Source organism: Euprymna scolopes, chromosome 1 (assembly GCF_053919585.1).
Source record: "Euprymna scolopes isolate OS-2025 chromosome 1, ASM5391958v1, whole genome shotgun sequence".
NCBI classification, from domain to species: domain Eukaryota; kingdom Metazoa; phylum Mollusca; class Cephalopoda; order Sepiida; family Sepiolidae; genus Euprymna; species Euprymna scolopes.
This window is the reverse complement of record NC_136482.1, coordinates 101,165,437-101,192,769: the sequence shown is the minus strand read 5'-3', so window position 1 is coordinate 101,192,769 and position 27,333 is coordinate 101,165,437. Positions and strand designations below refer to the sequence as shown.

General features: G+C 32.5%; 1 protein-coding gene across 2 annotated transcripts in view; it reads left to right on the top strand.

Moving 5' to 3' along the window:
* Nucleotides 1-27,333, top strand: part of LOC145260520 (transcriptional regulator Erg-like) — a 291,018-nt gene that overhangs the window by 235,669 nt on the left and 28,016 nt on the right. The gene's annotated exons all lie outside the window — the stretch shown is intronic.

The window sequence follows — 27,333 nt, the reverse complement described above, 5'->3', positions numbered from 1 at the left end:
TCTGAAGATTTGTGTAGGCCAATCCAAACACGGAATACTATGCTATTTGAGGAACCTCGTGGCATTGCCAGCTGTGATAATGTGAGCATTATTCTGCATGAATATGGGATTATCATCCAAATTCCGGCCAAAGTAGGGTAGAAAAATGCTCAGTCAATATATTAATGTACTTAGTCGAATTACTTCCACCTTTCAAGATAACTATAGGCCCTGGACCATTAGCACTAATAATTCGTCACTCCAAAACTGAATCTTCACCATATTGCAGTATTGAAACTGTGCACCTAGGATTAAATTTTTCGTCTTTCTTTCGACGAATGTACTGACTACCATCACTGTTTAGCCTATTTAACTTTCGTTGCTAAAAATCACTTTCGACCAATATAAAAAGTCATGACCTCCAATGCATCTGACGAAGTCCAGACGGCGCTTTCTGTTCTTTATAGAAATCATTGCCTTGTGTCTTGCAACACAGCCTCGCAAATTAAATCCCTTCAATCTGTGCTTAACAGAAAGAGGGCACTTTTTAACAAGATTACTCTGTTGTTGCATTTATGGAGCCGTTTCTAATCTTTTTCTGAGGTTGCGGATCTTGATAGCATTGTCTTCCCTATAAGAAGTAACTCTAGGACGACAATATTTAGGGGCATCACTAACACTGCCCGTGTGTTGGTGCCTTTGTACACTCATTCGTACCATTTTCTCATCAGATTTTAATCTGCGGCCGATTTCTCGATTGAATAAACCAAAAAGGTGAAAAATAATGAGCTCCTGGCGATCACTAAGAGAGATTCGAAGCATATGAACTGAATATTGCGTTGTAAAACCTGAAACAACAACAATTACGATAAGAAATGCTTTGTTGCCTAAATGGTGAATATTTTAGCTAGTTTTAAAGCTCATTTGTTGCTGTGGAGTTTTGTTGTTGTTATTGATTTTTTTTTTTGTTTTTTTTTTTACCTTTTTGATTTGAAGTTAATTGGGGTTTTTTCAATTGACGTGAACACTGGGATATTTCAATTAAAAGTTTAATATGAACAGGTAAAATGACGGAGAAATAAAAGGCCAATCAAATGAGTTGTAGGTCGTTTAAACAGTTACATTCAATTTAGTTTAATTTTACGGTTTTTGAAAACGTGACAAGTAAAGATTTTTGGGGGCGCCACTATATATATATATATATATATATATATATATATATATATATATATATATATATATATATATACAGAGAGAGAGCCTTATTTCGAGACTTCCTCTGGATGTCCAGAGGAAGTCTCGAAATAAAGACGAAACGTTGATGAACACATAATGTTGATGAACACATAACTCGGTTTGTTCCTTTTTATTTCTCTATTTTGTCGGAATACTATTTCCATTATTCTCATCATATATATATATATATATATATATATATATATATATATATATATAGTACACTGTGAATAACATGGGCATTATTATTATTTATTTATTTATTTGTGAGAAATTTAACATTTAGTGGGGCACACACGCTCGCGCACACACACACACACACACATATATATATATATATATATATATATATATATATATATATATATGCTAGGTAGTATATTTTGTTGAATAGGATAAACATATATACCAATAGAACGACAATTATAAATTTTGGAATATATATTCTCAGCCGCCCGGTGATTAACATTGGCACATTATGTAAACTGTACCATTTTGGTTGTATGTGCATTCAATTTCGCCCACACCTCCTACAGAATTAAAAATAAGTTATATACAAAAATATAATAGAGAAAAAATGCTCTTCATGAAATTTTGAATTATAAATTAAAATATTTTTAAAAGGATCGGTTCGCATGTTAGGGTAAATTATATCTATGAGCTTAGTAAAATACTCAACTATTAGACTTATTATGAATTATTGAGTATTTATTCTAAGCAAACGGGTTAGTAACGTTGTACTGTATTGCTTTTGTTCATTTTGTAAAGTTAACATTTATAGGAGTTCCACCGAAATCTTTTCATACTCCCTAAAAATGATTAAAAATACTGCTATATTTGTTGTTTGTAATACTCATCTTATGCGTGTATACTGCTAGTATATATATATATATATATATATATATATATATGTGTGTGTGTAGAGAGAGAGGGGGGGAGGGAGAGATTTATATCAATACATATAACATAATATTAAATATAGAATGAATACGCATTTTTAAGTAAAATAGTCTTTAACTAATTACAAAAATACACATTTTAAATAAACTCAGAAATATTTATTTATTTATTTGCGGACTATTATCCTCATCTTTCTAGTGGTTGTTTCACGACGTTTCGACCAACTGTTTCTCTAGTCTTTGTCAGGTGGTTAACTGCGACAGGATAGGCATGCTGAATCTCTTAACTGTATCCTAAGTAATTACTGTCTTCCATAGTTATTGTCGTCTCACCATGTTTTGGCCAACTAAGCCTCTGGCCGGCGTTGGGTTGGATTGAAACCGCTATCTTCAGACAATGCTAAGCTGGAACTGTAGAGGTCACTATCCGCTGCGCCACGGGCCCCGAAGGATTATTATAATAATTAAATAATATAAACTCAGAAAGTTCTGAAATTTAAGAATAGCTACATTGTATATTCGTGAAAAGATTTTGCACTTCTAACACATCGTATGCCACTGTTTTTTAAGTTAATCTGCTGTCAACAAAAAATCTTTAACCGATTAATTGTTAAATTTTCAGTTTACAAATAATTCATGAGTAACAAAAAATACACACACACACACAATTGTTGAATATTATCTGGCCATTTATTTACCCGCCGATGTGCTATTTATAAGCACTTAATTTCATTGAATTATTTTGTTAATAACCAGTGGCTTTGTGGTAAGAAGCTATCCTATGAAGTCATGGGTGGCTTTGTAACTAGATTCGAACTTACCGACCAGCAGTAATTATCACTTTCTACATAATTATAACAGTGTAGTAAATAATGAGCAATCAACAATTCCCCCACTATCCAACAATCTTGAAGTTATTTGCACGGCAACCAAGAAGGCTAATCTGCTTGCCCGACGGTTTGCCTGTAATTTTACTTTGGACCCAGCAAACCACTCCCTCCCAGATTGTCCTCTGCGGACAGACACTAGATGATCTGAAAATCACCCTTTTCAAGTACATTATATCATAAAAATTCTAGACCCCCTCAAAAACATATGGACCTGATCTCATTCCGGCTGTACTATTAAAATTGCTCCGCTGAAGTTGTTCTAGTTCTCTCCAAACTTTTCAACAAATGCCTCAATGAATCTTGGTTTACTGACTGCTGGAAAACTACTGCTGTAGTATCAGTTTACAATTCTAGCGAAAGAACTGACCCATTAAATTATCGCCCCAGTAGTCTCCTTCCTGTTTTCGCCAAAATATTTGAGTCTATAATTAATTAAGCTCTAGTCCACCACCTCACAGCTATTAAACTTCTGCCTGACCAATATGGGTTTAGACAAGCCTGTTCTACCGCAGATATGTTAACTGTAGTTACTGAACGTATATACAATGCATTGGATAAAGCAGAGGAGGCTAGGGCAGTAGCCCTAGATATATCTAAGACCTTTGACAGGGTATGGCATGATGGTCTTCTCATGAAAATAAAATCCTATGGTATTACTGGACGAGTACTTAACATAATTACATCTTTCTTAAGTAAGAGAAGAATCCAGTTTGTCATCGACAAAACAATATGATATAAATCCGGGTGTACATCAGGGGTCATTCCTTGGATCTTTATTATTCATGGTAAAATTGTCCCTCAGATAGATATATTCGCTGACGACACCACGCTCTATAACAAACACGAGGTGAAAACGAATGAACACGTATTTAAGGCAATGACAGAAACCCTAGAAGAACACTTCCACTCTGTAGTAAAATGGGGACAAAAATGGATGGTCACATTCAATGTTGCCAAACCTAAGCTCCTTTCTTTTAATAACTACAAGAAACCTCTCAACCCCTAATAACCATGGCTAATAATACATTATCTGAAAGTACTTAGTTCAAACTCCTAGGCTTAACGTTCATGGGGAGCATGAGTTGGAACAGATACATTGATCGCATTGCCAAGGCTGCTGCAAAGAAGGTTCTCTCTCTCTCTCTCTCTCTCTCTCTCTCTCTCTCTCTCTCTCTCTCTCTCTCTCTCTCTCTCTCTCTCTCTCTCTCTCTCTCTCTGCCGTGCTAGAAAGTTACTTACGCCTGAGACTATCCTGTAACTTTACAAGGCTACCATTCGCTCATGTATGGAGTATTATTGCTCCATTGACGCTGGTGCATCTGCTACTTGTCTCTCTCTTAGGGTTCAAAAGAGAGTCACCAACCTAATAGATCCCGCACTATCAGTAAGGCTTAAACCGCTGTCATATCGACGAAATGTTGCATCCCTCTGCTTGTTTTACAAGTACTTTGATAGTAGGGCCTTTGCCGAACTACAAGCCCCTGTAGCCCCTCGACGTAAATACCACGACAAACCCGACAAGCAGAAAAATCCTACCCCTACATAGTAGAAATCCCTTTTACTCTAATAGTTTCCTTCCTAGGATTACTAAACTTTGGAATTCTCTTCTGGGTTCCTGTTTCCCTCACTGTACTGACATGCTCAGCTCCTTACATAGTACCCATACAAAATATGTCCCAGATAGTAGCCCCCTACATCAAAGTTGCATTGTGCCTTGTTTGGGGTGAAAATGCAATAAAAAATAAGGATTGCGTAAGCATTAAACGCTAAAGTTTATATAAATACATATACAGATTTTTTTAAGGGATATTCACGTTGAAGTCCACGTATAAAGATGTATTTAGGCAGTAACAAGATCCAATCAGTGAAGTTACTCATGGGTCATCACTTATCAAGGCCTGGAGGCCACTTTAGGATAAGTGTTGGGTAGATGGTGGGAACATTTTCAATTATGGTTGAACTTGAGTAGGACATACATTATTTTAGAGGACGGGTCAATAATAGGAATTTATTCACATTAGGTTTGAAGACGATAATATTATAGTCAATCGGGAAGCAGACACGCCGTATTTCTTTCCACAGAGTAATGAAGCGAAAAGGTCGTCACCCACTAAATTTCGAAGACGTTTCTATACTCTGTCAAAGCATGAAAAAGGAGCTCCACCCCAGATGTAGCAACAATACTCTATCTTATGACATATTTGACTTGTACAGGTAGAGGATTGCTTCGAAAATGAGATACTTTCTGGGGCGGTAGAACGATCCTACCATTTTTCCAGTTATTAATATGTTAGCAATGAGTCTGATGCAGATATTTCATTTCAGATCGGGGTAAAGGTCAATCCTAGAAGTTTGTCGAAGCTGGATGTTTTTATCAAGAAGAGAGCTATTTATTACAATCGGGGCAAAGTTAGCGTATGATCATTGGTGGTAAAAAGATAAAAGTTTCGTTTTAAATGTATTAAAGGTAACGAGCCATTTTTACCCCATTATACCACATGCTCGAGGTCGGAGATAGAATAAGCAAGATCCTAATCTTTGTCGGTCTTTGAAGTGTTGCCTTAGATGGCGATATCGTCTGCATAGATGTCGACGAATGAACAAAGAATGTGATTTGTTCATTTGTTGATGAAGATCAAGAAGAGAGTTGACTCGGGATGGATTCGTTGGGCACGCTAGTTGAAACTTGATAAAATCTGTAAATCATCTGTAGACTTGAAATATTCAGATCGTATGTATCTCTAGTCTTCGGTGGAGTATGATGAAGCTGTTGCCGGAAAAATCTTGCAGTGTAGAAATTATAGTTTGTAGAAGATTTAAACAAATTAATTTAAAATCAAAAGGTGAAAAGGTAAAATTGACGTTAATATCGCGCAGTAGGAAGAGACTTTCTTCCATGGCCAGCAAGTGAATGTTATTAAAATTGGGAGATTGATTGGTTGTGAGCGGGTGGTATGGAGGTTAAGGTTGAGGAAAGTGGAAAACGCCAGGATGGGTATAACTAAGAAAGGTGGAAGGAGATGAGGTAAGGTAGTCAGAGTATCAAATTACTTCCTTGTATGAGCTATCAAAAACCGTGAGTATCTAACGAAAGATGCAAAAGTGCATATGATCATAACGTATATATGTCTATAGACATATCGTATCTATAGACACATATACGTTATCAGATTCAAATTTTAAATATGAAAAATTTGAGGTTATATTTGCAAATGGACTTGGAAGAGAGGTCAAAACACTTCAGGTGGGAGGACTGTATTCAGTACGGAGTTAAGACAATTCATAAAAATCTATTTTAAATTAACGGTTTATGTTCCGTTATACAGTTAAATCAAATCATGGAAATTAAATTAATTTGTGTAAATATCTGACTATGATCTAGCTATTGAAAGTTTAATTTGATTTGTACGCTTGTACGCTATTTTTGGATCAAATTCTGGTTCAAATTGAGTGATTTTTTTAAATAACTGTTAGGAGTGATTAGCAATTTAGAATGTATTTTGCTTGCGAGTAGGAAGGAGTAAGCAGATTTTGTTAATCCGTGCAAAATAATATGCTTTCGTAAATTATTAAACGCAAGTTAAAGAAAGGTAAGATAGAAGCAAAATAATAGGGGTATGTACGCACGTGTGTGTTGAGAAAGCATGAATAACTGAGCGATATTATATTGAGTCAATTGATTAAAGTGTAGGAGTTTTGCGAAAATCGATAATTGGGATTATTTAGGTGATATATATAAATGTTATGAGAGTGGGTCAAACGGATTAGAATTAAATAAGGTAAAACTAAAATCAAACACCCTTTAATTAAATGTGTATTTTTTTTAATTATGGGGCTGAAAGTGATTTAACGTTATAAGCTATTTATGGCGTTTGTAATCTTAAACAATAGTTATTTTATGGCGATTATCATAGAATGATCATGGGTTTTCTAAAAGTTGTTCAAGTATTAACAATAACGAATATATTTTGAAATTTCGAGCTGGTTATATTTGAGTTTGTCACATGCTTACAATGTGTAAATAGCTCATTTTCCATATTTATAATATTTTATTTTGAGATAAAGTAATTATCTTTACTGCCTCTGATGTGCAAAGCCGACAGGATTTAGAGCATGGGGGATATGATTTTGACTTAAGTATAGCCCAGTTTATAGGGGGAAAGCGTGTTTTTAGAATTAAGGTATTGAATTAAGGTAATTAGAGGTGTTCCAGTCTTTTTATCATACTTGTCATTATTAAAATAATGTTCGTGATTTGATATGCGTAATTATTAGAATGGCGGTCGCGCCAATGTAAGTATGGGTTTAAAGGGGTTTTTGCATTATATTATTAGTGTATATAGTGTATATATTAAGGTTAGGTGGAGGAAAACTTATTAAATTTGGTTGGTAAGTGTTACTTCAGGTTTGGATTGTGGGAGTGTAGAATAGGTAAAAGGGGAATTGCTGGAATGTGCTTGTGCTAGTATCATTGAATGGTAAAAGACCTCGATCTTTTGTTGGACCTTAAGTGTGAGTATTTATTGGCGGAGTTGGAATAGGTGAGTGTTTACTTGGATTAATTAGAGAGTTATTTGCTTGTAATTATGTTACGATGCATGAATAAATTACATCTTTGTGGGTGCAATCATTATTAAGTGGTCATTCTTGTTTATGTTGTCAATTGCAATTTATATTGAAGGTTTGGAGGGGATTGATTGAGCTGTTTTAATTTCCCTAGTATTCAATGCGATTATAGTTTTGGACTAAGTTCGGCATTATGGAGCATAAAATTTTAACATAATTTTATTTTTAAAATTGCTATATTTATGTAGGTATTTAAAAGATTTTTCTACAATTTTGAAGAATTCTTTCAGTCATTTGGAAAATTGAATGATATATTTTTCTTCCGCCTCATGTGTTTGCGTGGATTGGAAGGGTGGGGTTTATTCGGCGGGTTGGGTTTAGTTTATATGTATTGGGGGATTGTTTATATTATTATTTTTATTAGATACCATTCTTATAATTGTTTGTACTGTGTTATGTTTTGTGTGAAGGAGTTAAGGCAGTTTGTCGAGGAGTATGTCTTGGCTAAGTTTTATTTCCTCAGAATGTTAAAGAATGCAAAATGTTGATCGACGTTTTTTCCATCAACTTAAAGTCTACATATTCTATTAAAGACCGAGGGTACTATTGATTTTATAATTGAGTTGAAGCAGTTGGAAAGTTTATGGACATAGAATAGCGTTAGCTTGGGTTCATGGTAGGGCTACAAGATTCAGAATTTAAATTTAGTGTCACATCTAGGAAGTTAGAAGTTTTCTTGTAAGAATCTATGGTTATGAAAAATCCGAAATTGTTAAAGAAAGCATGTAATTTCTGAATTGTTTTGGTCTATCTCTATTAATTAGAAGGGCGTCATCTCTATATGATCCTCTTTGGATGGTCTTCAATTTATGCTTGAGTTTTTTTTAAATAGAAATAAGCTTACTATATCTGTGACCTTGGCCTGGTCTGAATAACCCACATCAATGTCGAAGTTGTTTGGAGTGTTTGTTCTAGTCCAGAGTTTATTATAATATTGTCGATAAAATTTTGAATTTTCATTGATTTTAGTAAATTGCTAGCCCGATGTTTATATTATTCTAGAGTAGTAGGTGGAGCATCATTTTAGGATTTGTTGAGTTCCTTATATGTGAGTTTTTTATATGTGGAATAATCGAGTTTATAATAATTTTTGTCTTGTGAGCAAGGACGAAAATATGTTTTTTTTAGTTACTTTTTTCTGCAAAGCTATTGAGTTTCCTTATAATTGGGTTTTAGTGTTTTAGCTTGTTTTTTTTTTATTTTTTCGTCTCAACTAGGTTTATCAAAACATGTTAAAATTCATAAAACTGCGGAATACAGTTTTTAGTCTGTAAAATTTTGCTGTCTTTTATTCCATTTTCGTTTGTTCTTTGAATGAGTTTATTAGGATTACAGATTAAACAAATTTATAGTCGTATGCTTGATTAAAAGATGCTTACAGATTGAAATAAATTATGATTAGAAGAGATCGGTATGTTTTTTTATCAGACATGAGGTATTCCTTGTAAAACATATCAGGATAGGATAGCCAAGCTCTACCTCAAGGAGAGCTTAAAAATTCAGAATTTAAAATTTTAATCTTAAAATTGAAATATAAATATTGATATTTATAGGATAATCCTATCCAGATAAAAATGCTCCTTATTCGAGATAAAGAATCAATATATGAAACGAGTTAAAAAAAAGTTTTGTTCTCACAAAGGATGTAAGATATATATAATTATTCACTTATTCCATGGAGTTTCAAAAATTGACTTTTTTCTTTAAAGCCAAAACATATGAAGAACTTATATATAGGTTTAGTTTTTTCGCTCTGACATGAGTATTAAAAGCCTACTTTTTCTATTTAAAAATATTAAAACGAACTTAATATACTCATTCATAGATATGCGACTGACACCATGAAGGTTAATTAATTGGCATATTTCGTTTTAAAAGAAACAGCATGAATTAATTATTAATTATTTTATGTTTTCTTTTTAGATGATTTGTTTAATTTCACTATTATGCTGAATTTTATTTGTGAATAGTTTTATATTTTGCAATTTAAGATGAAAATGTTCTAGCAGACGAGTATATATATATATATATATATATATATATATATATATATATATATATATATATATATATATATATATATAATCACTTGACCTTGTCGGTTTCTGTAGGAAAAATCTCTACCAAACTCCACTCTGAATATTTCGTCTATAGAGTTGAAAGGGTATTTGGACCTGTGTGTGAGTGTGTGTATATACACAGGGTGTTATGAAGCGTCTAGTGTGGTTATTGGGCAATAGGTCGCATGCTCTGCATGCTCCTTAGTATAAGTTGCATGCTTTGCTTGTGCTTTCTCACTTTCAGTGCTACCGCTGGCTAGCCCCGTGCGAATAGGGAAGCCGAGTGCGTAAGTCTTCCCCTGCCAGTACACAGCCTCTCTAACACCAAGACCTCTGCTGTGCCTCCTCGTGGCCACACACGGTAACTGGTTGCCTCGCGGCTCCAGGCTGAACAGCAAGGGACCTCGGAGCAGCAGGGGGCCCAAGAGATGTGAGTCCATGGCCCACCGACGTGTGGACACGCCCTGGTCTCACATCAACCCCTGCCCCACAGCCCAGTGGGTTATCCTTAGTTGGCATTGGGCTAGGGGAGTAAACCCCAACGAGAAAATCTGTGTTGGGGTGACACATTTGGCAAAGTCTGACAAACTGGACTCTTGACACACTCCTGCAGCAGCCTGTCAGTCCAGTCGTCATGGTCTCTGCCTGCCACTGGAACCACTGATGGTCTGCCAAGATAGTGGACTGTGGAGCGTGCACCCACTTTTCACTCAAATCATCACTGCACTAGTTTTGCCCATGCCGACTCTTTATTTCCCACACACTATTTTTTTTTTTTTTTTTCCACCTACAAATACAAGTCCTCCGGCGATGGGGAAGGAGTGGTGGGGGCAGGCAAGGTTGTTGCTGGCAGCCCTTAGCTTCAACCCTGCACGTGAGGCGGCCCCGGGGTGATGGTCGCTGGATGGCTGGGACTGGAACTGCAGCCTCCTTCGGCAGCTCCCAGGGTGACTGGGCGGCCCTTTTCAGGATCCACACCGCCCACCCTGAATTGGGAGGGGTCTAGAAAAGGTGACTCAAACAAGTGTCTGTTCCACCTGTAGCACACTTTCGATTTGGATTTTAGTCGACAAAATTGTTACTAAGAAGTCAAAATTAAAACCAAAACAGTTAACTTAAACAGGATAAGTCAAATAAAACATTACGTCTGCTGTTACTTGTGCACATGTGCAAAATTAAACATTCATAGCTCAAATCGCTAAATTTTTAACCTTTCGTATCTATCTGTTAGTGCCCTAGACGGTAATTACGCTGAAGAGATAAATAACAATTAAAACTAAAGTGCTAAACGTTCTGGTTTTTATTCTAGCGGATGATACCCAAATTGTATGTTTATGGCTTTTGAAATCATTATATACTGGATAATAATTAATATAGAATTGGCTCCATAATGATAAATAAGAAATCTACATGAATTAAAATATAATACAGGGTGGTCGATAGAAAAGCGGGAAATTTGAAGGTCAGCTTAGATCATGAATAAAATGCGTGATTGCTATTTTTTGATTGGTGCTGTGTTAGTGTTGTAAAAATAAATCATTGTTTGACGCTGCAGTGAACTGCACAGACATTTTGAGTATCTATGAGTATAATATAACATATTCTTTGTAAAAAATAAATCGTTGTTTGTCAAATTTCCCGCTTTTCTAGCGACCACCCTGTAGTTATGCGTGTATTTTACGAGTGGGCAACGCCGGGCGGCTTGCTAGTATATATATATATATATATATATATATATATATATATATATATATATATATATATATATATATATATATATATATATATATATATGAGAATGCGATTAGTCTTTTACCAATTTCACTTCCCGTTACGAAAATCAAAATATTAGGTCGAGAAGAAAGTTCTTGCGGAATTTTTAATTTTTATTACAAATGGTGTATTTTTAAATTTTAAAATTAGGTTTCGTTAGCTTTATATATAATTTAAATGGCTTTTTTTTCGCTCTATTTCATTGTTTAAATTATAATCGTTTTAAAACAAGTATGTCTTCTTTTTAGAACGTTAAATACAAGATGGAAAAAAAGCAAATTCGCACAAGTTTTTTATTTCAATTCAAGCTAGGCCGAAATGCGTTGGACATGAGAACCACTAATGAACGCAAAGCACAATGGTGGTTTAAAAAATACGGCGACGAGAGTCTTGAAGCTGTTGAGCCTAGTGGTCGGCCATAGTATGTTGACATTTAAATAAAAATGTTCAATCGGCCTAGCCTTTTCGAAGTACATAGGGAACGAACTTACACACACACACAGGCACGCATACATAAACTGCCTTTTATTTATAAGTAGAGGATAAGATAGATATATATTATTGAAAATAAATTTTAATATGAAGTAAGTCAAAATGAGAAAAAAAAAGGCTGATGAGAAAAATATGCTAATTTTTCACTGCACAAACATTTCCTCCTTTGTAGGAAAACTTGTTGGTTAGTTTGTAGAATAAACATTCATTTAAAGGTCCGAAATTTATATTCAGTTTTAAGATGTGTTTGTTGAATTTCAGAATAAGTTCAACTTCGTATTTGCGTCCGCGTTGTTGTATCTAGAAATTTAGAGGTTGTGAGGGTGCATTTGATGTTGTTTATAGCGGGATTTGAAGAATATAAAGTTTAATCATATTATGATTTATATATATATATATGGATATATATATGTGTGTGTGTGTGTGTGTGTGTGTGTGTGTGTGTGTGTGTGTGTGTGTGTGTGTGTGTGTGTGTGTTAAAAGTCGACTATGCTTCTGGAATAGTGATTTAAAGGTTATGATGGTCTTTGAAACATGAAAACAATTTTACTTTTGTATTTGATATTCTATTTTTCATTTTTTTTTTTTAATATTTCAAACGGCCCTTCGCTCTTGTTCACAAAAAAGTATCGAAAAAATGAAAGACGTTTTTCTCAATACCTTTCATTTTCATTTCGATACTTTTTTATGACCAAGAGCGGAGGACCGCTTGAAATATAAAAAATAAAAAATGAAATATTAAATACAAAATGTAACATATATATATAATTTCTTTACTGTTTTGGGAGGAAAGAATTCCAACAAAGTGCTCCATTACAAAGAAAAACATTTTCAATATAAGAGCTTAATATTTATTTAATTGTACAGAAGTTCAGAAAAACATTGGTACCGTCGGTTTCAAGCCCAACATAAAGGGAGCCAGTTAATGGTAAAACGTAAATGATTTTAGGATCTCGTCAGGCATGTTGTTTCTGAAACAACATGCCTGACGTGAGCCTAACATCATATATATATATATATATATATATATATATATATATATATATATATATATATATATATATTACGATCTTATTTAATCACATAAATTAATATAAGGGGATATAATATCATGCGTAAATTTTCAGCATTTTCTTCAACAGTGCTCAATACATAAGTAGAGCTATATGTACCTCCAACGCGCGCCACAGTTTTAACCGCCCCTATATGTAACACGATGTAATTGTAATTTAATTTAATATTATCATCCTAACTTTTTCACCATTTAATCGAAAAAGCTTCAAATAAATTGCTAATATTTTTTTTAATTTTTTACAGCATACAAAAATAATGAAAATGCGAGACAAAAATCGTGTTTACATTATCGACGCTTTAAAACAACGTTCCTATGTCGTGGCGTTTTTAAGCCGTTCACACAACCATGTTTTAAAAATCTAGTAAAAATTAAATAATAGTCATATTTTCCTGTAATTTTCGATATTCAATCACTATTAAATAAACTTTCATATTAAAAGTAGGTTTCGATAAATATATTAGCGGAAATATATTTTTTAGGTGTTCTGCCCCCCCTATATTTCATGGTCCGAAAACTAAGCAAAATAAATGTGAGTTGATAAAAGTTTCAACATTTTTTAAAGCTGAAAAGATCAAATAATTAAAGAATAGTAATTATATATATATATATATATATATATATATATATATATATATATATATATATATATATAATCCTGTTATTTATTTCACTTAACTCAAATTGTAAATAAAATTGGACATAAATTCAATATTATGTTAAAAGAAAAAACACTTTCTGGATAATTTTTTCTCGCTAATATAATTATTCGAATTACAACAAAAAAAATTCTAAAAATATATATTTTTTTTTTTTTTAAAAAAGCTTTAAATGATATTAAATTCAAATATTACGCGATATGAAGTTTAAATGGATTTTTTTAGAAACAGGTTTTCAATAATAAAAAAAATATATTCATATAAAAGAATATAAGACTATTGAGATAATAAAAATTGTAAATCCAAAATCAACCTTAAAAAATTCGTTTTGATTTTATTATTTAAATTGATAGAGGGTGGTCCTTATGTTTGGCGCATTTTTTTTCAAAAATGTACGGAGGCTTGGAAAGAACATTATTTTTAAATACACGTGTCAACAGAAGACGTTAAAATTAATTTTATTTTATTAAACCTAGTCTGTGTAGTTCGTTAATAAAAATGCATTTGTTTTACAAAAGATAAGTTTTATGTTTTTTTTTATCCATAGCAAAAAAAGCGTAACACCATCAATAATCATAACGTGAACGCTTATCCATAGAAATTAACACAAACACATGAAATGTTGCCGTCACTATTAAAATATGTACTACTGACGTTTTACACATCCCCGTAGAGGTACCTATAGAGCTAGATAGTAAGTTATGAAAATATCTATGGCAATTAAGCCCGGAATATTCTGTGTAGCTTAATTGCCATATATATATATATATCATTATTCCATAAGTAAGGATTCATTGAAACTGGATTAACTCCTATAAAGGAAACCTAACTGGAATTAAATATACTATAAGAACGCCTGTCCCATTACTATTGATATTAATTTCCCAAGCAGAACAGGTTTGCATCATTTTTCTGTTCCCTTACTAAAATTAGAATCAAGATATAATGCTACTAAACCTTGTGTCTAGAATCCTTATTCCAATTTGGATCGAATCCATAAAATGATTTGTGTTCTAGTAAACGTCTAAAATGCAATGTTTAAGCTTCGGGGTGTTAAGAAGAAATTGAAAACCAAGGAATTTTGCTTAACTTGTGTCGAATGAGTATGGATCAAATTTAATACAAATATGAAATGGTTGCATTTTTAATTTTAACTTAAATGAAATGGTTGCATTTTTAAATGAAAAGTCGTATCCATATTGTGTTTTATAAGCTAAGCAGAAACGAAAAGCAGATATAAATGCTCGGTTATTGTAAAAATATCAAGAATAGTAAAAATTGCGATTGTCCCGATTGATATGAACTCAACTTACTGCGGTGAAACAATCATAGGTGATCAGTCTTCTTAATCCATGACATTTGATCTGTGCCGTTTGACTTACTAGTAATTCAGAAAAATCCACCATGTAATTTACTTGGGGGGGGTACCTATGCAGAATACAAACAGTGCTATCTTTTAGATGGGATTTTCAAATTAAATTGCAATTTTTTACGGTATCTTTAGTTCATCTGATTGTTAGGTGAAAGTACGTAATAGTTTTTAAAGCCTCTCTTCTTCATGTTAAGAATGTTGCTAAATAATAACGTTATTATTTCAGCACGGTCCGTATTCCGCATAAGTGCCCTTTGTACTATCGAGATCACCACTCAGGTCAAGAAACACTCGAGGATAAGCTTTAATGAGACAGAAATGATAGCTAGCCGAAAGATGTGAATAACTATGCGATCATTAATATTGATTAATAATATAATCTGCGTTTTATTGCTTTCGAAGCGGTCAGTGGCAAGAACTTGTAGATATTGGATCTGAAGACAACCAATTTGTTATCAGCTGGGAAGCAATCACGAGGTAATGTGTTCCAAAGAAATTCTGTTCGTGGAAATTCAGCCTGGCGCTAGGTACAAGGTGGGAGAAATTAAAGTCTTCTTTTGTTGTAGCCTTGTAACTCTCACTTCTTTTATTTGTTTCCACGGTTCACAAATATATATTTTCTGGCTATGGTTGCATAGAAATTCAAGTGTGACTCCTTTGTGTGTTGTATTTTACAGCGAAACTGCTATATGCTCACGCGGTACAAATGAAACATAATGGATACCCACAAGTTTCGAAGATGCAGATAACAATAAGAAAAACAATGGCGCTGGGGCCATAGATAACCAAAATATCAACTAGCTTATACGGTCAATCGTATAAATAAATTACAACGCATACTTTTTACTCCTAAATCAAAATTAATAAAGATAGAAACGGGTAAAAAAAAAAAAGATCTCTGTAATCATAATATAAAGTTGTAACTAAATAATACTAATAATTAAAAGCTCTAAATAATCAATATAAACAGACTTTATGAACATAGAACTTCCCTAGAAGGGGCGGTTTAAAAAAAAAAAACACCGGATGTTCATAGGCCATAATCGCCGCCACCCGTCCCATTTTTTTTCGTATTGTCATTATTTTTGTGAGATATCTAAGTCTTTTCTAAACAGTAAACGCCTTCCGTATCAATGAAACCATGATCAATCCACAGAATCAGTTATGAATAGTTTTTAAATATTTTTTTCATACATATATATATATGTGTGTGTGCGTGTGAGTGCGTATATATATATATATATATATATATATATATATATATATATATATATATATATATATATTATACTCAGCTAAGTTCGCGAATGCTATCTCAGATATATAATGAGAAGTATGTTGTAGACGCAAGCATTCGACCCTGCTTGATTTTATTTGTAGTCGTTTGAGTGGTTGTTACACATTGTTAGCTTTGCTTACATGTCAGAGTGAAGTGCCTTGAAGAAGTTGGTGAATTTCTCGGAGCAGCCAAACTTCTTGCGCGCGCATAAGAGCTCTTATGTATTAGTATTGGGTTTCAGCATTAAATAAGCTAAATGAGTTGACATGTCGTACAAAACATAACGAAACGCATGAAATCAACATGGTTATTTGGTTGCCCTGTTTATTATTTTTTCATTTATTTTATTACGCTTCAGAGGTTATTTAATGCTCAAAATTAATATGCTCTCTTGTAAATGATTTTTTTTACATAGGCATCACCACATTATCAAGGCCAAGAGGCCACTCAAGGATAAGGGTTTATAGAACACGAGGTGTTATTTTAGCTATGGGTTCATACATTTTGGAACGAGATTAGTGCTTGAATAGATTCGATTGAATTAAAATATCGTTCTCTTTTAAAATCGCGGTATCGCCCCCCCCCAAACAATCGCTATGCCATGTGATATATATATACCCCGCCCACACACACACACACACACACACACACACATATATATATATATATATATATATATATATATATATATATAGTGCGTCCATAAAAAGTCACAGCAGGGTTTTGAACTTAAATAGATTCGTTATTTTTAATATCTTTCTGTAATTTCAACACAATCTGACTAAAATATTGGGAATTATTTTTTTTTTTAAATGCAAAATTCAAACCATCTTTATTCATGAAAAATGCCTTAAATATTGCCCATTTTCAGCTTCGCATATTTGTGTTCCTTCCAAAACAGTATTCATGACATTGCAGAATCTCTGGATTGCGATTTAATTCCTTTATTTCGTTCCTGGTGTTTTCCTTCAATTCTTGCAGGGTTTGCGATCAACATAGACTCTTTCTTTAAGATATCCCCACAAGAAAAAGTGATTGTGACTGGGACTATCTCTTACATGCAAATAAAATGAAACAATTGATCCCTGATTTTGGTAAAACAATTTCACTACTTGCTTACGTTGCTCAACGCTATACTTATCAATAATTCGTTTCGAATATATTATCTGTAAAATATCTGAAATAGATAAAAAGAATTTATTAATAGTAAAATGGCAAATATTTTTAACGTTTCAGTGCCTTTTTGGACACTCTCTATATATATGCTTTCTTCTTAAATAAGCTTTTCTTTTATTTACGAAAAACTTCTTGCTTGCTTGCATTTTCTTTGAAAAATAAGCCGTAGACATATTTGAGGGAAGATAACTAATCTTGACATAATTTAAAAAAAAATAATGCAGCGAAAAGTTTATCAAAAGAGTATACAAATAATTTCCTTAGAAGTTTTCTCATCCGAAATCACAAAAAAAGAAAAAAAAGGTGACCTAGGAACTCTTTTGGATTTAGTACAGCGATGTTTTCAGAGAACCTAAAATACGTATGAAAACCCACTCGTATTTGGAGGGGGGGAGTTTATCATCATCATCATCATCATTATTATTATTGTTGTTGTGATGGTGGTTTAAATTTTGTTTGAAGTTAAATTTTCCATATTTTCTACCAACATCGAAAGTGTAACAAGCATTATTGCTTAGGACGGAATTATATGAAGAACCAAATGCTTTAATGCTGTTACATGTTTATTCAAGGGTAAACTGGCCTATAATATAATATCTCAAGTATATTTACCCCTAACGGCCAGTTTAAAGAAACATCTTCGTATAATCAACATTTTTTTTTTTACCAAGATGGACATTTTCCTTACAATTGGTGGCGACTGAACAAAATTGGTAGACATCTTTACGAAATGCTTGAACGGTTTATACGTGGGAAGAACTTTAGCCACTTTCTCGACTTCACGCTCCAAACCACCTGTCATAGTTAGCAGATAAATACCGATAGAGACATTTATAAGATAATGTGTTTTTTTCCCTTTAACAGGTATCCATCCACGAATTGACGCTAATGGCGATTATAACCAATAAATGTTTGTGTATAGTGAGTGAGAGGAAGGAGTGGAATAGAGAAAAAGAGAGGGATTATATTAGAAAGAGAAGGAAGTAAATTGAGAAAGAGGGAGGAGAGAAACCCACCGATAAACACATACAATGCTACAATATGGCATCAGTCTTTGCCTTTTTTTATTTTCCTTTTTAGCCTGAAGGTGCTGGAGACTGAGGAAGATTTTAGGCCTTATGTTCCGGTGTCTACTTGACTGCCCCTGACGAGTCGCTAAGGGTGCTTCGATTAAAGTATACACTTTACTTATTACCTTTCGTATAACACAATCATATGATGTAATGAATCTCTTTCGCGCGCATCTTACGGCAATTGTTATTCGTCTCCTTTACTTCCATGTCTTTGAATTTTCCCGCGAAAAATGATTAGTGTACGAACCTGCATTTGCGATCGGGTTTTTATAGTCATTTGGCCATTAGTTTCACAGATAAGTAGGACGGTGTTCATCGAACCGTTGGGTAAACAGAGCAACTTGAATTGTTTTTGAGCCTCGAGATGATTAAGAGCTTCGGAATATAACATTTTAGATCTTATATAAAATCCTTATTTCAGTTACACGTACATATATATATATATATATATATATATATATATATATATATATATATATATACATACGAACAAATACCATACTACTTACTTCAGTAAGTAGTTTTCGAGAAAGTGAAGCGGACAAACAGGCAGGCTAAGAGTAATATAATACAATATACTAATATAACATAAATTACATATAATATATATCATATTTCTTTTAGTCTGTTTATCTGTTCTACTTTTTTCGGAAACTATTGCGTTGATCTGGCTGGCATTCTGTACATAGCTTTGTTATAATAAGGTGCAGCGAACTACGTATTATGGCATTCGGTTGATGCACAGTTATGGATTATTAGGGATAATAGGATTAGTATTTAAGTCAGAACTCAGCAGAATTATAGCCATCTTCAGCTATCAACGGCTAACAGGCTATAAATAAAGTCAACGAGCTATAAATTTTGCCCGCTTTTTACAGGCTAAAATTCTAATATACAAATATATATGTGTGTCTAATATATATATATATATATATATATATATATATATATATGTATATATTGTTTAATCATAATTTAACTTATATATATATATATTATTTAATCTTAGAAAGCTCGCAAATATCCAGAATTATAATGTCAAATATCTAAAATTTCTACAAATTATACTGCCTCAATACCACACGCATACACATGCATACATATATATATATATATATATATATATATATATATATAATATTGCATTTTTTAAGTATGTTTTAAATCTTTACATCAAGAGGCTTCATGCCTTGTCTTGGTCGATTTCCATACACACACGCACGCACACACGCGCACACACACACACACACACACATACATATATATACAGCTTAATATTCTTCCAAATAATATTTATAACAAGAATAAACATCTGTTTATCTTTTTATCCCATCCTTGAACCTCTTTTATTTTTAATTGTTCACTCTCCATCATCATCATCATCATCATCATCATCATCATCTTTGTTTTACTGAAGCATTTTATTGATATTAATAGTTAGTATTGGTATTAGTATAATAGACGAACAAGTAGAGAGTGTCACAACATCATAATCACAAGAAAGTTTTCAAACTTAAGCGAAGTTTTTGTTTTAATTCTTAAATAGAAAGAAATGTTTTTTAAAAATTAAGGCATCAATCCGTGAGGGGAAAAATACAACAAATCTTAGCTATTAAAAAAAAACTATGTATATTTACTAACAAATATCGTGCACTTAGCCTGATGATTCCCTGCGGGGATGAAATATCGAAATCTTTGCGTAGCTTACCTGATATATTTTCCCACTACTATGAATAAAGCTTTATTTAAGTATTCAGTGCTGTTGAAATAAATACAGGAAATCTATACGCAATATATTATATCACCTTATAATATTATGTATGTATATATATAAAATTAATTACCTACAAATATATATATTAGTGATTGGACGATTCCAATATTTTTCCCGATTCCGAGACAATCACTGACTCCATACTAAATTTCCGATTCCGATACAATTACCGATGCTGATTCCGATTTTTATAAGTCGATAAATATAGTTATTTTTTTCCGGCTACCGTAAAAACGCATACTAAATGTGCATATATTTTTCTAAATGAAAAAATATACTTGTGGGGATCAGCTATCGATTTTAGTTTTACTAGTAGTTAAAATCAATAAATATATATTATTTTATAATTATTGCCAGCTAAGGAAGATTCTTCTGTAAATACATTCAAATAAGAAGGACAATTAAAGAATCGGTTTGGCATCGGAAAATATGCAAAATTATTTCGATACCATTCCAACATATATATATATATAACTACTTCATTTACTCGCATAAAATTAATATACGAAAGTATACATTTATGCGTAAATTTTAAGTATTTACTTCAAAAGTGCTCAGTACGTAGGTAAAGCTAGTTAGTAAGTTATAAAATATATATGGCGATTAAGCTACACTGAATATTCCCCGTTTCATCCACTCTAGGATTCTTCAGGCTTATAGCGCATAAGCCTGAAGAGTCCTAGAGTGGATGAAACGCGGAATATTCAGTGTAGCTTAATCGCCATATATATTTTATAACTTACTATATATATATATATATATATATATATATATATATATATATATATATATATATTAGTATCAGGTTAAAGGTACTTAAGGGTAATAACTAATAAATTTAATGAGATTATTAAGAGTGCTCAATAAAAGAAGAGCAAGATATATTTTTATTAATATAAACAAATTTACATGGTGGCAACACTGGACATGCTAATGTTTCAGACAAATGGTCGGTTAAAACCAGAAATCCTCGTCAGGCGACTTGATAAATGGTTGTTTTTCACAGAAAGAACCAGTCCTTAAATGAAGAAAAAAACTTTTTTCCACTCATTTAAGGACTGGTTTTATCTGTGGAAAGCAACCATTTATTAAGTCCCCTGACGAAGACTTCTGGTTTTAATATTAGTATGTCAATATATATATAATATATATATATGTACACACCGTATATTTCGGCGTATAAGACGGCCCTTAAAGTTAAAAAATCATCTTTAAAAATATTTCATAATCTTTTTTGTAATCTCTATCTTGGGCTAACAAACATGGTTTCGCTATTTAGCAGTCGTCTTATACAACCGATATATAAATATATTAAAATTTGCTTCAATTTTGTACCTCGTCTTATCTGGCGGTCGCCTTATACGCCGAAATATACGGGGTATATATATCTATATAATTATAAAACTCAAATGAACTTGTAACGGGTGTTGTAACCCGACATTCGGTTTACGACTTCCGCTTGCACATGCGTACATATAATCAACGCGACAATAAAACGTATTTTTTACTGTGTATGTTTTCAGCGTCCCAATTGTTTTTTTTTTGGGGGGGGGGATCGCGTTTAAATTATCCGAATAAACAATCGTTAATACTTTCTGCAACGTTCATTTCCGTATTACGTTTAAATTATTTTAACGCAATTTTCTTACAAATAAATCTCCTTTAATCCGTTGACAACCATAAGGGCATTTTACAACGGCGATTTAACCAACGCCTTCCTTTTTTGTTTAATTTATTCTCTATTTTTAATACACCTTTTTTAAAAAACATTCATGCATTTTCTTCTACACTACCAACATAAATAAATAACCCCGAAAATATGTTTTTTTTAATTGCGTTACAAATAAATAATCAACGCGACAATAAAACGTATTGTTTTACTGCGTACGTTTTCAGCATCCCAACTGATTTTTTTTTTTCGCGTTTGAATTATCCAAATAAACAGTTGTTAATACTTTCTGCTGTTTTTTACATCGTTCATTTCCGCATTGTCTTTGTTAGTTTTATTGACCTGATTATTAACATATAAATTAAATATTTGACCCAATGTGTCATGAATGTTTGTTTAAAATAAATGAAAAAAAGTTCCATTTTATTTTCATTTTCTATTTAAAAGGCCATTCTTAACATGGGAAGAGTGCTTTTAACTATTCTGTACTTTCAACTAACAATTTCATTTAAAAAAGATATATCAAAATTTAAATTTAACTTTAAGTGTTATGGTATCTGTTCAGTGCACATGTACCTATAAGTATGGCAAACCACTTATAATTCAATGGCTGTAATATTTTTTTTCAAAAATAAACAATTATAAACTGAACGACTCATAGAAAACTATCTATATTCTTTTTTCATTTTAATATACTTTCATAGAAATGTTGCTGTTATGTCACAAAAACTATTTTCTTTACGCCACAAGTGTCATGCTCAGACATTAATTCCATAGCTAATATAACATACTGACCCAACGGGTCACGAGTAGTCTAGTGTATATATATATATATATATATATATATATATATATATATATATATATGTAGTCATCGACATACAGTTCTGTTTCGTTGTATCACAACTCATCAGTGCCGCTAGACTAGCACCTGACCCAAGCCATATATTTATACATGTTTGTGTTTGTTTGTTTGTCTGTCCGTTCATTCCACCTTTTCTCGGGAACTACGGGACCTATCTGGCTGGAATTTTGTATTGAACTTTTTAATGATAAGTTGCAGCGAACTAAGTGTTATGGTATCTGTTCGATGCACTGTTAGTGATTACCTCCTATAATACCACATTAGCTCCAAGAGTTTTGCATGAAGCACTAATTCTAAGTCAACTGACTATACGTTGCTCGTTTTTTAACGGACTAAACAGTCTAATACGTCTATAATCCGTATTTCTAATTGTGATTAAAATACATTACATGATTTTGATTATACAAAACGTTTGAAATTTAAGACATAAGGATATCTATTAAGCTCAAGTTTCTATTGTTTTTTTTTATTTTATTTTATGTAGATATTTATATATTTGCAATGGTAGTACAATGTCAGTGAATGAAATGAATCAGACTGTATTTAAACAAAAGTCAGCCGATTCTAATAGTCTACTTGGGTATCCATTAAACCACTCATGTCCTGCAGTAGTAGTAGTAGTAGTAGTAGTTATGGTGGCAATGTTAGTAATAGTAGTACATGCTTTATAACAACTAATAACTAATTTAATAAATTCACCCACGATGTGCCAAGAGGTGGTCTCCGAGGAAAGAGAGATGACAATGTCGCCCACAGGCAACAGGGAAAGGCAGGTGATGGAACTTTGTTTCCCCGTCGCCCGTTCGAGTGTCGCTGTTGGTTAGGCAAAGGGCGACTTGACGACGATTGGCGACCGGCGTTTATTTAATTTATTCTCCTAGGGTTTCCCTCTTTATCTTATTAATCACAATCTGTCGAATGATCGTTGAAGATATAGGTTTACTTCTTTTTTTCTTCTTTTTTTCTTTGCTTTGTTTTTTCTAAGTTCTGTTTCGAACTTTCTGAACGTTCAGGTTCTTCATGGTCGTCGTTATGATGTTCTTTGCTTTGTTAACATTCATTGTTTTATTTTATTTATTTTATTGGTCTTTATTTCTAATTTTTTGTTCGATTTTATATTTTGATCACATATATGTTCACTCCTGGTGTTGTATCGCTGTAACATTTTAAACGTTAGACAATTAGTTCGCAAATCGTCTTTTCATAAACGCGTGTTTCTGCCAGTGAGCGATCAAGTTACCAGATGAATTAAATGAAGTCTCTTTTAGACATACGTGCACGGTTGCTGGTCTTCCATTCTTTTGATTGTCACTTTGCCGTGATCACCTCGTGGTTTTTTATCTTCGGTTGAACTTGAAACGCATCTAATCACGCATGGAAACACAATGGAGACTTGTTGATGCTTTCTAGGGTTTCATTCAGAGTTTACTCTTTGGGGGAGAGACCACATACATTATTCCTCACTTAATTTGTTTTACTTGTTTTTCTAACTTAGTTTTATGACGACACACGGTCAGAGTCTCAAGGCAACATTCATTTAGATTTCTATATCGTCGGTATTTCTTGTCTGTATCACTTCCCAACTCGAACTGATTTAAAAAAAAAAAAAACATTTGCTTCTCTCCTCAGAGGCGTGGTATTATCACCTCCCACATTTCGACACCTGCATCTCTTTATTTATGGAATAGATAGTTTTATTTATGAAATAGATAGATAGATAGATAAAGAGAGAGATTTAAAAGGGAGGTCATTTACAGATAGATATATATACTAGCTGGACGCCCGGTCGTACAATAAGCTTAAACATGATATTTTGATTTATGCAGATTCCGTATATATATTAATATAGTTTCAATCCTCTATTGAATATTATATATTACGATGAATAATTCGCTCGGTAAATTCGCAAAAAATATATAATGTAACAATAATGATAATGTCGTTCATAAAATTTAGCCTGTTTTTGTTTCCAATATCACGTCAGCTAATATTTGGGCTTGGCGATCTTAAGCATAATCCTTCTTCTCTTATTGATAAAAAGAAGAATTTTACAAGTGAAATATTTTACGTTACACCGGCCAAGGTTACACCGGTGTAACGTAAAATATTTCACTTGTAAAATTCTTTTTTATATATAAGAGAAGAACTATTTTGAAGATCGAATTTTCGATTTTCGACACTTACCGGTATAACGTAAAATATTCCCCTGTAAAGTTCTTTTTATATATAAGAGAAGAACTACTATTTTTAAGATCGGATTTTTTTGATTTTCCATATTTACCGAGTGAATTTCTGTACAAAACATAGCTAAGAACACTGCCAGATAAATTACGTTTGTGTGTAATTTGCAAAATATAGGCTCAGTCATTTCGGAACCTATGAGAAAGGAACTCACATGCACACACACACTATATATATATATATATATATATATATATATATATATATATATAGAGAGAGAGAGAGAGAGAGAGAGAGAGAGAGAGAGATGGAAAAGCAGGAAGGAAATCTACCGACAAGTTTATTGAAGGATATGAAATAAATAGATATATGTATAGGTAGATAGATAGATAATGTGTTTATCCTTTTGTCATTTTCTCTCTAAAAAGAAATATCTGCCGTTTTCTAAAAAGAAATAGCTGCTGTTTTCTAAAAACTGTATCCAACTTTTGCTGTGTTTTTTTATTTCCGATTTCGTAATAAAGATTCTACACAAGCACGCAATTCCATCGACACGTATAGCCATCATCACTAAGTGCTACACGTGAACGTTAGCTCCGTGCATTAAACAAACATTAACTCGATGCACAATACGAAACAAAGCGAAACACCTGTTCCTTTATAAATTATTACTTTTCTAGATGTTCATATCCGAGTAAAAGTCGTATATCTGTTGATATCAGACTAAATGTTTTACGACGTATATTCAAATATATTTAGTTTCTTGTTTTAGAATTTTCCACAAAGTTGTCACAGCTCATCAGATAAATTCGACGTGATTTGAACAGCTTATTTTGGTAATATTGTATTAATATTCGATCATCCGGGACTCATTGGGTCAGTATCTGTTATATAAAATTTTAAATACCGCTCTCTGTTTTCACCCCCTTTCTCTTTCACTCTTTCTCTCTCTCTCCCGTATCTTTTCCGTCTTTATTTCCCTCTTTCTTGTCTTTATCTCTTTTTTCTCGCTTTATTACCAAGAAAGAATGACGAAAAGGAAAAAAAATGTATAAAATTCTGAAGATGGCGTCTATTGCTGAAATATTAATTTTAAACAAATGAATATTTGTTTGTTTTACAAACTATTGCGTTGTAATTTGACTTACAAACGTATTTCATACGTATTTTATTTTAAAATGTATACAATGCTTATATTATAGAAAACACAACTTTGAATTTCATATCACGTGCGGATTCTTCCGGCGTTTAAATACATAACCGCAGACAAATAACATGCAGGCTTTGTACTAACTTTTCTTTCATTTACCATCATGGCGAAGAAAAAAAAACTGTAGGAAATTCTGAAGATAGGGCCTATTGCTGAAATATTAATTTAAAACAAATAAATAGTTGCTTATTTTACAAAATATTGCGTTGTAATTTGGCTTACAAACGTATTTCATTCGTATTTTATTTTATATATATTGAATATCTTTTGAGAGCTACAGAATTTTATGAAAAGTAAAAGAGCTAGCTAACCAATTTCGTACTTCACTCAACAGAGCTAAATCGAGGTATGATTACGATTAAAAATAATATGAAATGGAAGTAGGGCGAAACAACAAAAAAGCGGAGGAAAAGAAATAAAAAGCGGAGAAGCAGTCAAATAGAAACTACATTAAATCCTAAAAGATTTTGGTTTTGCTTATAAAGGCCTTCTCTTTCACTTTTTATTTTATAAATTCATTATGTTAAGATTTGATCTATATTTAGCTATCATATATATATATATATATATATATATATATATATATATATATGAAGTTTCAACCGTACCTTTTGAGTCCTGAGTTTGAGTCTGTCCATGTTAAATATATTTTCATTCCTACTTACGGGAAATCACTCTGTATGGACGAATACGGTATAACGTTCCTTTTATTAAGGCAGAAACAATTTGAAAATAATTCAAATCCGATTAAAGTATTTTCTGTAAGGAATTAAATTGCATTATTGACACCAAATGTCATCTAATACCATTTTAGATGTTAATATGAGTTTGTTTTCGAAAAAGACTGTTTCATTACACTGAATTTTCATTATCTGAAGTGTCATTTTATGCTATTTTTCTACCTGTTTCACGGCATATCAACAATTTTTTCGTTAATTAAATGCCAAAACACAGCACCTATTTTAAACAATTTATTTCTATTAATTAAACATAGATCACTATTTTATACATAGTGGCCGGGTGAGAGTCTGTGGATTCATAATTGTTT